Raw genomic sequence first — 16207 nt, forward strand, 5'->3', positions numbered from 1 at the left:
AATCAGTTTCAAGAAGGCCCATATCTCCTTTAGAATGGGGAATATATAATCTTGGTATGCACTGATTTTTATAAATAATTTGATGAGCATGAAGCATCCTTCTTGTTTTCCTTTCTAATCTCTCCAACACCTTTTGGAGCCAAATAATCACTCCAAAACTAAGTTAGGACAGGAAGAGCAAATTGTTTTATAGCTTCAACTTTGTTCTTAGATGCAACACTGTTTTCAGGATTAATTTACTTCTAAAATATTCCTTACTGAGTTTTATTCACATTTGTTCGTGTTTTATTGTTGATCCTTGATCAGTTCCCAAATATTTACACACTCCCTCTTACTCAAGTTCTTTTAAATCACATTCTTGTCCCAAACTGATGTTTTCTTGGTGCTGCAGCTTTCCTGCTTTAAAGGTTGCGTTTGCACATTTATCAAGACCAAATGACATTCTTATATCATCTGAAAAAGTTTTGACAACTTGCATTTGTGCTTTCCGTTCCTCATCTGTTGAAATATACAGTTATAAATCATCAACAAAGAGAAGATGAGAGGTCTTTACACTTTGTTGCTTTCTGGGAGCCAAATTATAGCCATGATCTAATCTGTTAAGCACACAGCTTAATGGGTTAAGGGCAAGCCAGAAGAGCAGAGTTGATAGAGAGTCACACTGGAATATCCCACTTTGGATTTTTATCCTTGCAATAAAAAAATGCCCTTTATCATGGCTTAACTGCAAAGTGGTTTGCTCCTGTTTCATGGTTGATGTGAAGTAGTTTATCAGTGCAGGGAATATCTGATGCATTTTTAAGCACTCTGTTAACAATGAATGTGGGATAATGTCAAATGCTTTTTTGTAGTCTATCCATGCCATACTTAGATTCTTCCCCTTTTTTTACAGTTCTCCACTATGACTTTATTTAACAACAAATGATCCTTTGTTCCATATGACTTTATTTTATTACCCTTTTGTTCTATTGCCATAATTGAGTTTTCTTCTAAATGACTTATAAACTCTGTCGGCATCAATTCCAGTGTATAGTTTATACGTTGTTAGAAGGCAAGTTATTGGTCTATAGTTTTTAGGGTAGCTTGCAGGTTCACTCTTAAATAGGAGCTTTGTTTTTCCTGTTGTTAGCCAGGCTGGTGTCTGTTCGGGGTATGCATATAAATAGTTCTTACTTATGGCTAAATCTTCATGCAAAGAAATTAATACTTTTAGCCAGAAGTTAGGCACTGCATCTGGGCCTGGGTTTTCTAGTTAGAGGCTTTTCTTAACTTTGTTTCAATCTCTCTGGCTGCTCCTTCGTCCCATTTCATATCCTGTACATTTGAACTTCTTATTCTTTCTTTTACTTCTTCTATTAATTTAGCATCTTTGCTATATTCCATAGGATCTTCATAAATATTTATCTAAAATGTATCGATTTCTTCTTTTTTTTGGTGGTCTGTCAATTCCTTTTACCTTGTTTCCCAATTCTCTCTAAAACATTTTCAGGCCATCAATAAATTGCTTATTTTGTACTTTTCCTTTGTATTTATCTATGTATCTTCTAAGTTTTACTGCCTGTGCTGATGTTTTTAAATTATTATTTGTGATAGTACATGATAAATCCTGATCCATTATAATACTGCGCATTGCTTTTATCACATCTTTCTGAGTATTTTTGTTGATCTGTTCCCTCTTCTATACTTCTCTAACAGTGACACTTCTCTTAATTGCTTTACAGTTTTCTCTTTTCGAAACTTCCATGATGATATTCAATTTCTCCCCCCTCCTTTCCCTTACTACCCTGAGTTCTTGTGGTAGGACTTCATCTGTTATTAATTTGGCTGTACAATAATGTATCTTATTTACTTCTGTTATAGAGCATGAATCTCTATGGAAAGTCCTAATGTCTGTGCTCATTTGTTTTATCAAACTTCTAACTTTTTCGGTTTAATTGACCTTCTGCAATCTAGTTCGTTCACATTACTGGACCTGTGTGAACTCTCTAGTGATGACGGAAGTATGCTTGAATGAGGTATTATATGATGTAATATCTCACAGTGAAACATTCTGTGCAGCATACAGTAATGTGGCAACGTGAGTGTTGAACTCAAGAGGTAGGTGAATGAAACAGCACATTATAGAAAACAATGCATGCCATGAGAATTTAAGGGTGCACATAGTGTTAGGTGATCTCACTATACAAGACGATTTCACAGTGCAGTATGTTGTATGTTCTATGCACACATATACACCTGACATATGTAATTAATACATTTCTAATGCAGTTACTAGTATGTGCAATATTTATTAGTTAACTAACTATTTAATTAATTCAATAATTGATTTATGTTTACCATGTAGGTGAACTGAGCCTATGATACCTTTAAGCCATGATCCAAGCCAAATGCTATTAACAAATGACAGCTTTTCTCGATTAGGGGTTGCCACAGCAGAACTCCGGTCTGCTAATGATTGGCAGTTGATTTTTACATACCGGCTTGCCGGGCCTGATGCACAACCTTCAACGAAGGTACACCCATTCACGCATGTCTCCATGCAGAAAATGCTGTAGCTGAGAATTGAACCGGACAACGTCTTACTGTGAGGCGACAACACTACCGCAGCACCACCACAGCGGGTATAAATGACAGTCTTAATACAGAGCATAAAAATTGGTTATGTATAGCATTGTCAATGCATTCCTTTTATAACAAAATTACTTATGCAACTTTTTGTACTTAAGATCAGAGAATGTTTAACAGTGTGACTGGGTAACAATAGTGCAATGGTATAGCATGTGTCAGCATGGAAGATTACAATGGGAAGAAAGTAGCGCAGATGAAAGGTTTGATGTATACTAACATGCATACACAATATTTACAAAATCCCAACAGTAGGCTTTTTAAATATATGTCACAATTATTGCTGCAGAACTATTCTATATACAGTGACTGTTTGACCCTTACAAAGATTCAGGACTGTTAGCATGAAAGCAGTTGCATTTGTATTACTCCTCAGATGTTCTTATTGGCTGGATTCCATAATTCTCGTGGAATCCAGTGCATTACACCAATATCTGCATGAAACATGCAGGTAGTACTGTAATGTACTAACGTACGACAAGAAACTCAGAATACCTCAGTGCGCAACAGAGTACTGCAGCTCCAAGGGCATACTATCGAAATGTGCAAATAATCTGAAATTATTTGAAATAGTTTTCCAATAACATTGTACATTACAAAACAAATGAAAAAATGGTCACAAAGCAAGAATACTGTTAATTGTTTAGAAAGATTAACTTTATAGACATCTACTTAAAGTCACTGACTCTGTAATGATAGCAAAACAAAAAAAAAAAAATAAAAATGCCAAGTGTAGTTCTTTATGAAGTAAAAAAAGTTGTACATTAACCTTATAGTCATCTATGGAATGTTAATGATCCCATAGTGTTAACTTAAAAAACAGCAACACGTTAAAAATTTCAGTTATCACAAAATAATCCACATGGGAGTCATAACATAAATTTGCAGGAGTATACACAGAAACACATTAGACAGTCATGGATATGTCTGTATGAAAACCAGTAACTTATAACACGTGCTCAAAGCTGTAAGGATATTGGTAACACATATATATTCACATTAGTCAGTGCATTAAAATCAGAGACAACAATTGATATCTGCATAATACATGTATCAAGAAAAAATATTGGTTTGAATTTACTGATTCCAACAAAATCTATAAATTTCATAATAAAAAAACTAAAGGCAAACATCATTCATGGCCACATCACCATAGTTAACAGTTTTTAGCAATGGGTTCACAACCTTTGTGGGGAACACAAGTAATACACACACTCAAGGAAAATGGGAGATAGAAAAGAAGATATGGGTATGGGTGAAGAAAAGGACAGACGAGGAATGGTGGAGTAGAAAAAATAGAGAAAGTCAATGGGTCAAAAGCAATATTTTTTGGTGGGAAAAGGCCCAATATTTTTTTTTTAAAGATGGAAGGAAAGGTAAACACAGGGAGAGAGGAGGTGAAGGTAAGTACATCAGTTATGCCCATAGAATAAATAGCACAACATAAAACAGGCAAAGGTTGGAAAAAACAATATGGACAGGTAAGGTGCACAGACAGAGCACTGAACAACACAGGCAATGCAAAGTTGTCAAACAGGGTGGGGATGCATACCAGCCATGGTGAAATGCAGAAAAACAAATGTAACTATGCACTATCCCATTACTACATGTTGCAAACTGTGTGACAGTCATACCTATATGTGTATGACTAATTGTAAATGTGCACTCTAGGGTAATTAGGTAGTATCACAGTACACATTGGATACATATATCCAATTCTTTTGTTAGCAGTAGAGGCCAAGTCACATCAGAGATGAGTAAATGCAGATCAAGCAGTGTTACATATTTCCAGAGGACAGAACCAAACCTACAACCATGCATGTGCAAGGCAAACATCCAAGCACAGTAACAAACAGAACTACTGCAGAAGATCAGCCAAGGCTGCTACATAAACAATTATGTGCACACAACCAAATATATCTATGTTACACACATATTCCATGTCAAAGGTAGCAGACAGGTTGTACAAGTGTATGTATGTGTGTCAGTAGAATAAAAGGGATATACATGAAATCAAGGTCAATATACATATATATATATATATATATATATATATATATATACCAATGTCATGTAATAATATGTGAAAAAAAAAGAACAGGATAAAATAATGAATACAGCAGGTTGTGCATGTGGATTTAAAAGAAGTACACTGGGTAACACCTAAACAGAATGAGATCAAGGATGTATTGCTAGCATTCACCATTAACTTGTGTGCGCAAGTCCCACATCATAAAATGGCCATGTATATTCCACATATTTACCAACTCAAATTAATAAATGGCAGTGGACAGTAGTTTTGACAAAGGCAAACATACCTACCAAAAATAATAGGGAGATATTAAATTGCTAGTGAGGTGGACAACTTGGGGCCGTATCATGGTAAAGCAGGACACTGTAAGGTGACACAATGCAAATGCACATGTAAAGAATGGAGGGTTCTGTAGAAGACACACAGACATGCATTTTAACACATGGATAATGTATATCAAATAGACATATGGACTGTTGATGTCCACAAAACTGTGTATAAAACACACATGCACATGTAATAACAACATGCATACGTAAGCAAGTTAAAATTTGAAACATATATATATATGTATATATATATATATATATATATATATATATATATATATATATATATATATATATATATACATATACTGCTATGCAAATCTCAAATAAAGAAACACGTGTATGTCAATCACACTGCTCATTACAGAGCAGAGGACATCCCTGGGAGCATCACTACAGCACAGTTGTTGAATGCTAACTTGCCCAAGGTATCTTTCCATGTCAGTATGCATCTGACTATGTGTACACGTATGTACAATCATGTTTGCAACTATTCATGGAATGTGTACACCAATGTGACTACATCATGTGTGTGGAAATGCAACTAACAACAAACATGTTATGTTCTGTGAAAGAATGTGTCATCTTTAAAATTTTGTACAGAGTAATTTTACCTTGCTGTTTGATGCAGTCATATAAGGAGGACTGCAGATAGACAGGATATACCTGTATATGATCCAACATGGCAACAGTATTAGCTAACTATGACAGATCAACACATCATAACAGCTGGACAGCAGGCAACTGTCATCCAATACCGTGGAATGACATGTCTTTATGTGGCACATACCTGATATAGCACAGCAGACATCCAAGGCATATATAACACTGTTAGAGTTTGACTATGGACAACATATGTTGTTTGTCACTTATCCAAAGAAGACACATGTTTACAGGCTGCCTGTTGCAGCACTATCAACAGGTTAACTGCCACAATTCATGGACAGTTGAATGTGGGACTCTTGTTTTCCATACTTTCCTAATAGTTTGTTCCAGTGATCAGATTTTGCTGATCCCTGGGCTTTGTCTTGGTTCCTGTTTTCTCCATTTTCCTTGTTTGGTCAAGGGGTAGTTTCTTTACTCACTAGTGGGAGTAGGGAGTACTGAGCTGCCTGTTTGTCCTCAGAGGAGTGGTTTAAGGCAGTAACTTGTAGTTTATTGGCCATTTTGGGTCATTTCCTGTCTTTTCCAGCCCCCTGCTATAAAGCACGCTTTAGCGCGCATTAGCGCGATTTAGCGCGATTTAGCGTGGAGTTGCCGCTGTTGCACACTGTTGCACACTAGGGCAGCGCCGGTTAAGCAAGTTTAAACTATTCGGGCTACCTAAAGTCCACTCTTCAAATTTTCCCTTAAAACTACCTTCCTCGAACTATACTACTGATCTAATCAGCGTATCCTATAACTAAAAAGATCATCTCTACTTGACTCCAAATAGACTATTCTCTATCTGTTAAACCTAGCACTTGCTCCTACAGTACTTATTACCTTGATACGGCACTCTTATAGATAGCACCCCAAAAAGGCAAACCCCCATTTCTCGGTCACCCACGTCCCCCGGAATCTCTTTTAAAGTTTTTTTGTCTAGTCTTTCTAGCATGTCGAGGGATCAGTTGCTAGTGTCCTCTCCTGCTCAGCTGGTGAACCTGGGAATATTGAGGCAATGTTACAATTGCCTCATGTACACAGACAACCCTCTCCTCCTCCCACAAAACACAAATACATGCAAGAGATGCAACTATACGGCCAAACTGGAGGCTGAGCTCTCTCAACATAGGACTGGCAAGACCAGTCAGGAGGAAAAGGTTACCACACACACTATAGACCCAGTCTCACATAGTACCATCTCAACCTCAAATCATACACATAAACACACAAAGACATACTCGGAGGCTCTGATCAAAAATCTACCAGAACAGCAGAGGCCACCAAAGCAGACACCCAAACAACCACCACCTCAGAACACAACACCTGCAACACATAGACCTCACAGTCAGAGTGTCAAACAGTCACAGCCCTTAAGACCAAACACAATGCCAGACACACTAGTCATTGGTGACTCCATAGTCAGACACACTGACGTCCCGCTCACCAGACTGAGTAAGGAGAAGGTCACAGTAAGCTGCCTGTCGGGCGCTAGAATCCGCCACATAACGCATGCACTCAGGTCTCTCAACAGCAGGTACAAATACGACTCAGTCATTGTCCACGCTGGTGTAAACGACCTGAGACATACCTCCTTGGACTACATGAAAAGAGACATTGAGGAGCTCTCTGATTATGTAGCCCAGGCAGGTATGACCCTGACCCTGAGCAGTATCCTACCTTCACCAAGAATGATGCCACAATACAGAGATAAGATGATCAGCTTTAACAATTGGCTTAAACTCTGGTGTCATTCAAAGGGGATCAAATGTCTGTCTGCCTGGGATGACATGCTGGACAAGCCACGCTGCTTTGCAAGGGACGGCGTGCACCTGTCATCCCTGGGATTCCAGATATTGGCAAAGGCTCTTGCCACCCCCATAGTGCCTTTTTTAGGCAAGGCTCAAATTCTAAACCTACCACCCTAGAACACAAAAAAGGAAAAAAACTAAGGGTAATGCTGCTCAATGCCAGAAGTCTAAATCTCAAAATGCACACACTCAAGGCCCTTCTCAGTATGGAGAACATCGATGTCTGTGCTGTAACAGAAACCTGGTTCAAGGCTCCTGAGAGCACCCCAGCACTATCAGGTTTTACCTCATATCATGCGTTCCGGACCCAAAATCCGGAAAATACCAAGAAAGGAGGGGGGGTATCCATATTCATCAAGGACACCCACACCTCCAGACTGGTGGCAACGCACGATGCATCGGAAACCATCCAGGTGCAATTAACCATAGGCAAGACTGCTCTGCAAATTGTAGCATGTTACAGGCCACCCTCACAAACTCAGGAACCTCACATGGCCTTCCTGAAAACACTAGAGGGGATAAATGTATCACCAAACACCATCATACTAGGTGACTTCAATTACCCTAATATAGACTGGGTACACTACTCAAGCCCTAACACCCTAGCCCAAAAGTTCCTGGAATTCATAAACTCAAATGCCATGGAACAACTAGTCACCATCCCCACAAGAGGAGAAAACATACTTGATCTCATCATCACGAACATGGGAGCACAATGTTCAACACCGGAAGTATACCCCTCACTGGTGAGATCAGATCACAAACTAATCTCGCTGGAGGTCCTCCTCCCACCCCCACCTGAAATAAAAAAGACCACAGTAAAGAACTTCTCGAAAGCCGACTTCACACTTCTAAAGACTAGTGTGGTCGCCTTTAAGGCCCCCGAGCCGGCGAAAAACAGTACTCAAGCAGCTGAATCACTTACAAATGCCTTCTACCAGCACCTGCAGGACTGCATGGATAAGGCAATCCCAAGCAAAACAAAGACTCTTTGTACCAAAGGCAAGCGTCCAGTCTGGTGGACCCCAGCCATAAACAAACTCTACAACAAAAGGAGGAAGCTACTACAAGATAGAGCAAAATCCTTAAAAGGTAAGACACCCTTGATCACTATAAGTAAAAAACTAAGAGCTCTCATAAAATTATCCAAAGCAAATTTTGAGAGAAAAATAGCTAAAGACTCAAAAGACAATCATAAGGCCTTCTTTAGCTATGTTAGAAACCTGGGAGGAAACTCCCAGATATGTTCAGAACTAGTTCAAAATGATGTGAAGATTACTGATCCTACAGACATTGCCAACATACTGGCTGACAGGTTCAGTGCAAACTTCTCCTCCCCTTCCCCCCCAAAAGGAGAGATATCTATACCAAGCGATTGCAGCCCTCCAAACATCTCCAACGTCCAAGTGAGAACTGCTCTCTCCAAAGCAAAAAACACAGCATCCATGGGACCTGATGGTGTCCCCGGCTGTGTGCTCCACGAACTCAACGAGGAATTAAACCCACAGCTAGGACAGCTGTTTAATCATAGTCTTACCTCTGGATACGTACCCAGGGAGTGGCGCACTGCAACTGTGGTCCCACTTCACAAAGGCGGTGCCTCCACCGACCCTGGAAATTACCGGCCCATTAGCTTGACAAGCCTTATCTGCAAAGCCATGGAGAGGATCATAATGGACCTCATAAATAAAGACATAGGGAATTTGCAGACTTTGGATCCATCCCAGTTTGGCTTTGTCAAAGGCAGATCATGCCTTCTAAACTTGGTTGACTTTTTCGAAACAGTCACCAAAGCCTTTGATGAGGGAAAGGCAGTCCATACAGCCTACCTCAATCTGGCGAAGGCCTTCGATACAATACCCCACTCGGGTATCATTGAAAAACTCATCAGCTTAAATGTTAACCCATACATTACAAGATGGGTTGCAAACTGGCTGAGTGAAAGAACACACAGGGTCAGAGTTGCTGGCGCCATGTCAGACTCAAAGCCTGTCACAAGTGGTGTACCACAGGGATCAGTCCTGGGCCCACTCTTGTTTGGCATCTACTTTTCTGAAGTACAAGCAAACACAGGAGGGTTATGGCTGACAAAGTTCGCAGATGACTGCAAACTGGGCGCCATAGTAGAAAACACATCTGACACAGATATCCTTCAGAAGGGTCTCACAGAAATGGAAAACTGGTGCCAGAGCCATGGCCTAAAGTTAAATGCCAAAAAATGCATAGTCATACCCTTCGGGAAAAACAAGGTTACCCCTAGCTACCAAATAGGTGGCAATCCACTGAGCAGAGAAGAAGTTATCAGGGACCTGGGGACCCAAGTTGATAGTAGTCTATCATTCGACACCCATGTAGCCAAAGTAGTTAGGAAAACCTTCTACATTGCCCACCTTATCATGAAGGGATTCTCATCTAGATCAAGGGAGGTCATAGTCTCCCTATACTCATCACTCATCAGACCAATGATTGAGTACAATGCCCCATTCGGAATGTATCTGACCCGACACTTGCAGCAGCTTGAGAGGCCACAAAAGTTCCTCACCAAAAGGATAAAGGGTCTCAAACATCTGTCCTATGCTGCCCGACTGAAAGAACTCCAACTCTATTCAGTCGCCACGCCTGCTCAGAGGTGACCTTTGCCTAACATACAAGGCCATGTCAAACCCAGATTTGATGAATATGCTTCACCTCAAAAAATCTAGATCCGTCAGAGCCACAAGGGCGGGAGACTTAAACCTTGACACGACTATTAATAGGACGTGCTGGAGGGATAGATTCATCACCCAAAGACTCCCTATGCTGTGGAACAAAATCCCGGTATATGTGAGGCAGAGCACCTCGCTGGCCTTGTTCAAGAGAAATCTTGACCAATGGAAGGGAGATCGCAGATATACCCCAGGGATTACCTCAGTGTCACTGCTCGACAGAGGCACAGCAAAATAATGGGTATAGTTCCCCATACTAAAGGGGTGGCGTAAGCCACAAAACTATGGGCTAGGCTTGTAAATGCCCTCGGGCAGATAGCCTAGTATGAACCTATGAACCTATGAACCTATGTGTAATGAGTTAATGTGTATCATACACATATTGAAACCAATGTAAATGTCACATGATAATAACACATAAACATGACAGATATGTGGTACACATGCACAAGATTGCATATACAATACAATCAGTTTAATGGCAATCACTATGTTGGCAGCAGAATAGAAGCACAGCACGCAGACAATACCAACCAAGTGGAAGGACCAGGTTAATGAGGATCAGACTCCTGAATGATCTCATGAGCTATCATCCTGAATGAATCCCACATAGCCTGTGCCATCTCATTGAAGAAGGACCCCATCATGTCCCTCATCAATGTTTGGAGCACATCAGAAATCACCTCTCTGATCTCCTTCCAGAAATCATCTCTGCCTTAGCCATGGCAATATCTGCTCTGAGGAGCATGCAGGATGTCTGAAGCAGGGGCAGGTCCAGGCTCTTCATCATTCTCATCTTCGTCACTATCTTATTCAGATGATTCAAATAGCAGCCTTGCATGTGCAAGTCTTCATCTTCAGAGTGGCGAATGTCCTCGAGTACCATGCTCTGTAAAGATTAATTGCAAAACACAATGAAAAAAAGGCAAAATGTCTGTCATGCAGAAGACTCCGATGAAAATCAGCGCAAAACACAATATTATGATGACAATTTATACACGGACTGAGACACAGCCATTATGGACATTTACCGATGGTCTAATATACAAAGTATTCCTTCCTGATCAATTTTGTATGCTTAGACACACACACGTTATTAGTGTTGTAAAAATGTATGAATTGTCAAACATATTTTCCTGTCTGCATTCAATGACATATATGAGTGGACACAAAATGACATTGCATAAATGAAAAGAAACATATTGGACACTATTGTTGTCAACAGGCACAAGAAATGACAAATTCCCGGGCCAAGCAGCATGATTTTTGGTTGAACACTTAGCAAAATAAAAAGTACAATAATAAAAACAATGTTAGGTGTTCAATCTAAACAACTGCAGACATATCAGAATGTAATACATCTGTTAATAGCAGCATTGCATGTGCACAACTGTATGCATTCTCTTACAAATCAATAAGAATCTGAAGGATTGCCATACAAATATTTTTGAAAAATGCTTGCTGATTATGAACTACTGTTATCACAGGGGTACTCACTCAAGTGTCACTCAACCTAGGCTATAGCAGTGTTTTTAAAGAAAACAATCAAGGTGTTCCAGACAGAAACAATGCCAGTGTTTAACTGCAAGGTGTGCTCATTATGAACTGCTGCTATTAAATTGGTACCTAAGGACGCATCAGTCAACCTACACTATAACAGTGTTTTTAAAATAATGCAGCCAAGATGTTGAAGACAGAAACAATACCAATGATGACCTGCATGGTGTGCTCATTATGAACTGCTGCTATTAAATGGGTACCTAAAGTCTCATCAGTCAACCTACACTATAACAAGAGAGAAATTAGAGGAAATAAAAATACTTCCACAGGAAATACTGTCACAAGCTTCAAATACAAATTTGCTTTCATTAATACAACAGATTTTTGAAAAACAGTATATAGATCAAGAAACTTTGATCTCTTTGGAAAAAGAAGCCTCTGATGAAGTGAGAAAATATAAAGAACAAGAACTAGAGATATTTGAAAAATATAAGAAAGAAATATGGACATGGGAAAGAAAGATAGATTTGATATGGTGCAATATTTATGCAAAGGAGAAAGCCAAGTTAACTGATATACAGAAGGCAGTTTCAAAGATATTCGAAGAAAAATACAGGCAAAGGCATACAGATATGGAAAATTTCACAATAAAAGACTAAGAGCACAAAGAGTTAATGTAGAAATGACGATTAGTAAAGTAGAAGTTAAAGAAATAGAAGTTGAAGTTAAGGAGTGCCTGCAAAGTGAAGGATTTAATGTAGAAGGTCTAAAACAGATTACATCACAGCATGTTGGAGTGAGTCCCCAGAATATGGAAAAGCAAGAAGATCAGGAGACATGTGAAGAAGAAATATGGACAGGGGAAAGGAAAAGAGATTTAATATGGTGTAATATTTACGCAAAGGAGAAAGCAAAACTAACCAATACAAAAAGAGCAGCACCAAAGATATTTGAAGAAAAATATAGGCAAAGGAATCCGGATATGGAAAACTTTACAATACAAAAAATAAGAAGACAAAGAGAAAAAGCAGACAAAGAAATTAGTAATGGAGAAGTCAAAGAAACAGAAATTGAGGAAATGGAACAGTTGCAAAGAGAAGGATTCAATGTAGAAACTCAAATGTAGAAAGCACGACAACAGGATAGAGCGATGTATATCCAACTTAAGGGGAAACCGGTGGAACAGGAAGTAACTGGTCAGGTGCCATATCAAGATATTTTGGAGCCTTCCACAGGAAACCAGTATAAAAGTTCACTTGAAGCTAGACAGGAAGGAAAGGAACAGGAAACTGTGGAAACTCTGATGCAGTCAATGTTGAGGAGTGATAGGCCAGTGAGTTTCCATATGACAAAACAACAGATTACACAAGATGAAATTGAAGAGAATGTGCCACAAGAGGATGTTATAGAACTTTCTATAGAATGCCCACAGGAAATGGAAAACAAGGGATGTGCCCTCAGTATGGAAGAAAAGGAGATAAGATAAAAGTTGCTTGATTTAATAGACAAAGACGGATATATCAAGATCAATGAGAGAAATAGTCTGCAGAAGGTTAATAAAACCCCAAAAGTCAGAAGCTTGATAAAACAAATGAACACAGTAATTAGGACTGTCCATAGAGATCCATGCGATGTAACAAAAGTAAACAAAATATATTACTGTGCTGCTAAATTAATAACTGATAAAATTCTACCACAGAAACACAGGGTAGCGAGGGAAAAGGGGGGGGGTGAAAGCGAATACCATTATGGAAATATCGAATAGAGAAAACTATAAAGCAGCAAAGACAAGAAGTGTCATTGTTAGAAGATTATAGAGGAGGGAACAGATCAACAAAAATATTAAGAAAGATAGATGTGATAAAGGCAATGCACAGTATTAGAACAAACCAGGATCTATCAGGCACTACTGGTGATAACAAACTAAAAATTTCAAAACAGGTGGAAAGACTCAGAAGATATGAAGATAAATATAAGGGAAAAGCACAAAATAAGCAATTTACTGATGACCCAAAAAAGTTTTATAGAGAATTGGGAAATAAGATAAAAGGAATTGATAGACCGCTGAAAAAAGAGGAAGTAGATATATTTTTTACAAGTATCTATGAAGATCCTGAGGAATGCAACAAAGATGCTAAATGGATAGAAGAAGTAAAAGAAAGAATAAGAAGTTTAAAGGTACAGGATATGAAATGGGATGAAATAACAGCCAGAGAGATTGAAACAAAGTTGAGAAAAGCCTATAATTGTAAAACTCAGGCCCAGATGCAGTACCTAACACTTGGCTTAAAGTTTTAACTTCTTTACAAGAGGCTCTAGCCATGAGTAAGAACTATTTATATGCACACCCCGAACAGACATCATACTGGTTAACAACAGGAAAAACAGTGCTCTTACTTAAGAGTGAAACCCCAAGCTACCCTAAAAATTATAGACCAATAACTTGTCTTCCAACGACGTATAAACTATACAAGGGGATTGACGCTGACAGAGTTTATAGTCATTTAGAAGAAAACTCAGTTATGGCAGTAGAACAAAAGGGCAATAAAAGAAAGTCATATGGAACAAAGGATCATTTATTGTTAAATAAAGTTATAATGGAGAACTGTAAGAACGGAAAGAATCTAGGTATGGCATGGATTGACTATCAAAAAGCATTTGATAGTATCCCACATCCATGGATAAAAGAGTGCTTAAAAAAGTATAAGGTACATCCTACACTGATCGATTACATTACAGTAACCATGAAACAGTGGCAGTCCACTTTGCAATTAAGCCATAATAAAGGACAGATCACTATCCCAGGGATAAAAATCCAAAGGGGGATATTCCAGGGTGACTCCCTGTCACCATTGCTATTTTGCCTTGGCATTAATCCATTAAGCTGTTTTCTTAACAGCTTAGGTCATGGCTATAATTTCTCTTCTAGAAAACAACAAAGTCTAATGACTTCTCATCTTCTCTTTGTCGAGCGGACAAAGGAGAGGTGAATTTACAACAAGAAATGAAAGGTTAATATTGGCAGCCCAAGATAGAAGGCTATGTACATGCTGGTTTACTAAGTCCATTGAACATGTGGGAGAAACAGAGATATGTAGGTTTTGTGGAACCAAATTGGAAACAGTCACACACCTTATTACTGGTTGCAACTCTCTAATGGCAGAGACTGTATACTGAAAGGCATAATAATGTGGCGAGACTTTTACACTGGAGATTGTACAAACATTATGGTATTGAAGTGGCTGAAAAACACTGGAAACATGAGCCAAAGTGAATCATAGAAAATGATAAAGTTTACATCACATGGGATCACCCAATACCAACAGTCCAAAAGATAGATGCTAGAAAACCAGATATAGTGGTCCAAGAAAAGAAGACAAAAGTAGCATTGATCATTGAAATCGCTGCACCTAGTGACGACAGTGTACTGCGTACAGAGAGACACAAAGTCAGAAAATACCTGGATCTGCAGGCAGAAACGAGAGCCATGTGGAAGAAAAATACCCAAACAGTTCCAATAGTAGTAGGAGCAACTGGTCTTATAAAAAAGAATTTACAATCCTACTTAGATATGTTACCAATTCATGTAACACCATATGAATTGCAGAAGGAGTCATTACTGGGCACATTGCGGGTGCTGTGAAGAGCACTTTTGACTAACATCAAACAGTGAAACAATACTAATTTCATGAATCGTACTTTGACTTAGGAATGGGGTCCATTCCTGTCATGGTATTAGAAACCCAAAAGACTTGGAGAAATTAAAAATAACAGTTATAGTTATAAAAGGTTATAATGTTATAGTGGAGAACTGTAAGAAGGGGAAGAATCTAAGTATGGCATGGACTGACTACAAAAAAGTATTTGATAGTATCCAACATTCATGAATAAAAGTGTGCTTAAAATGTATAAGATACACTGACTGACTACATTACAGTAACCATGAAACAGTGGCAGACCACTTTGCAATTAAGCCATGATAAAGGACAGATTATTATACCAGGGATAAAAATTAAAAAGGGGGATATTCCAGGGTGACTTTTTGTCACCGTTGCTATTCTGCCTTGCCATTCATCCATTAAACTGTTTACTTCACAGCTTAGGCCATGGCTACAATATGGCTCCTAGAAAACAACAAAGTCTAATGACTTCTCATCTTCTCTTTGTCGATGATTTAAAACTGTATAGCTCATTAGAATAGGGACTGAAAGTACAGCTGCAGGTTGTCAAAACTTGATATTGGAATGTCATTTGGTCTTGATAAATGTGCAAAAGCCACCTTTAAAAAAGGAAAACTGCAGTACCAGGAAAACATCAGTTTGGGAAAATAATGTGATATAAAAGAACTTGAGCAAGAGGGAGTGTATAAATACTTGGGAATTGATGAATGATCAGCAATAAAACATGAACAAATGCAAATAAAACTCAGGAATGAGTATTTTAGAAGACTTAAATTAATCCTTAAAACAGCATTGACATCTAGGAATCAGATCCAAGCTATAAATCAATTTGCTCTTCCTGTCCTAACTTATAGTTTTGGAGTGAGTGACTTGCCCCAAAATG

The sequence above is a fragment of the Protopterus annectens genome, chromosome 4.part1 (assembly GCF_019279795.1).
Source record: "Protopterus annectens isolate FY-2018-M chromosome 4.part1, PAN1.0, whole genome shotgun sequence".
NCBI lineage: Eukaryota > Metazoa > Chordata > Ceratodontiformes > Protopteridae > Protopterus > Protopterus annectens.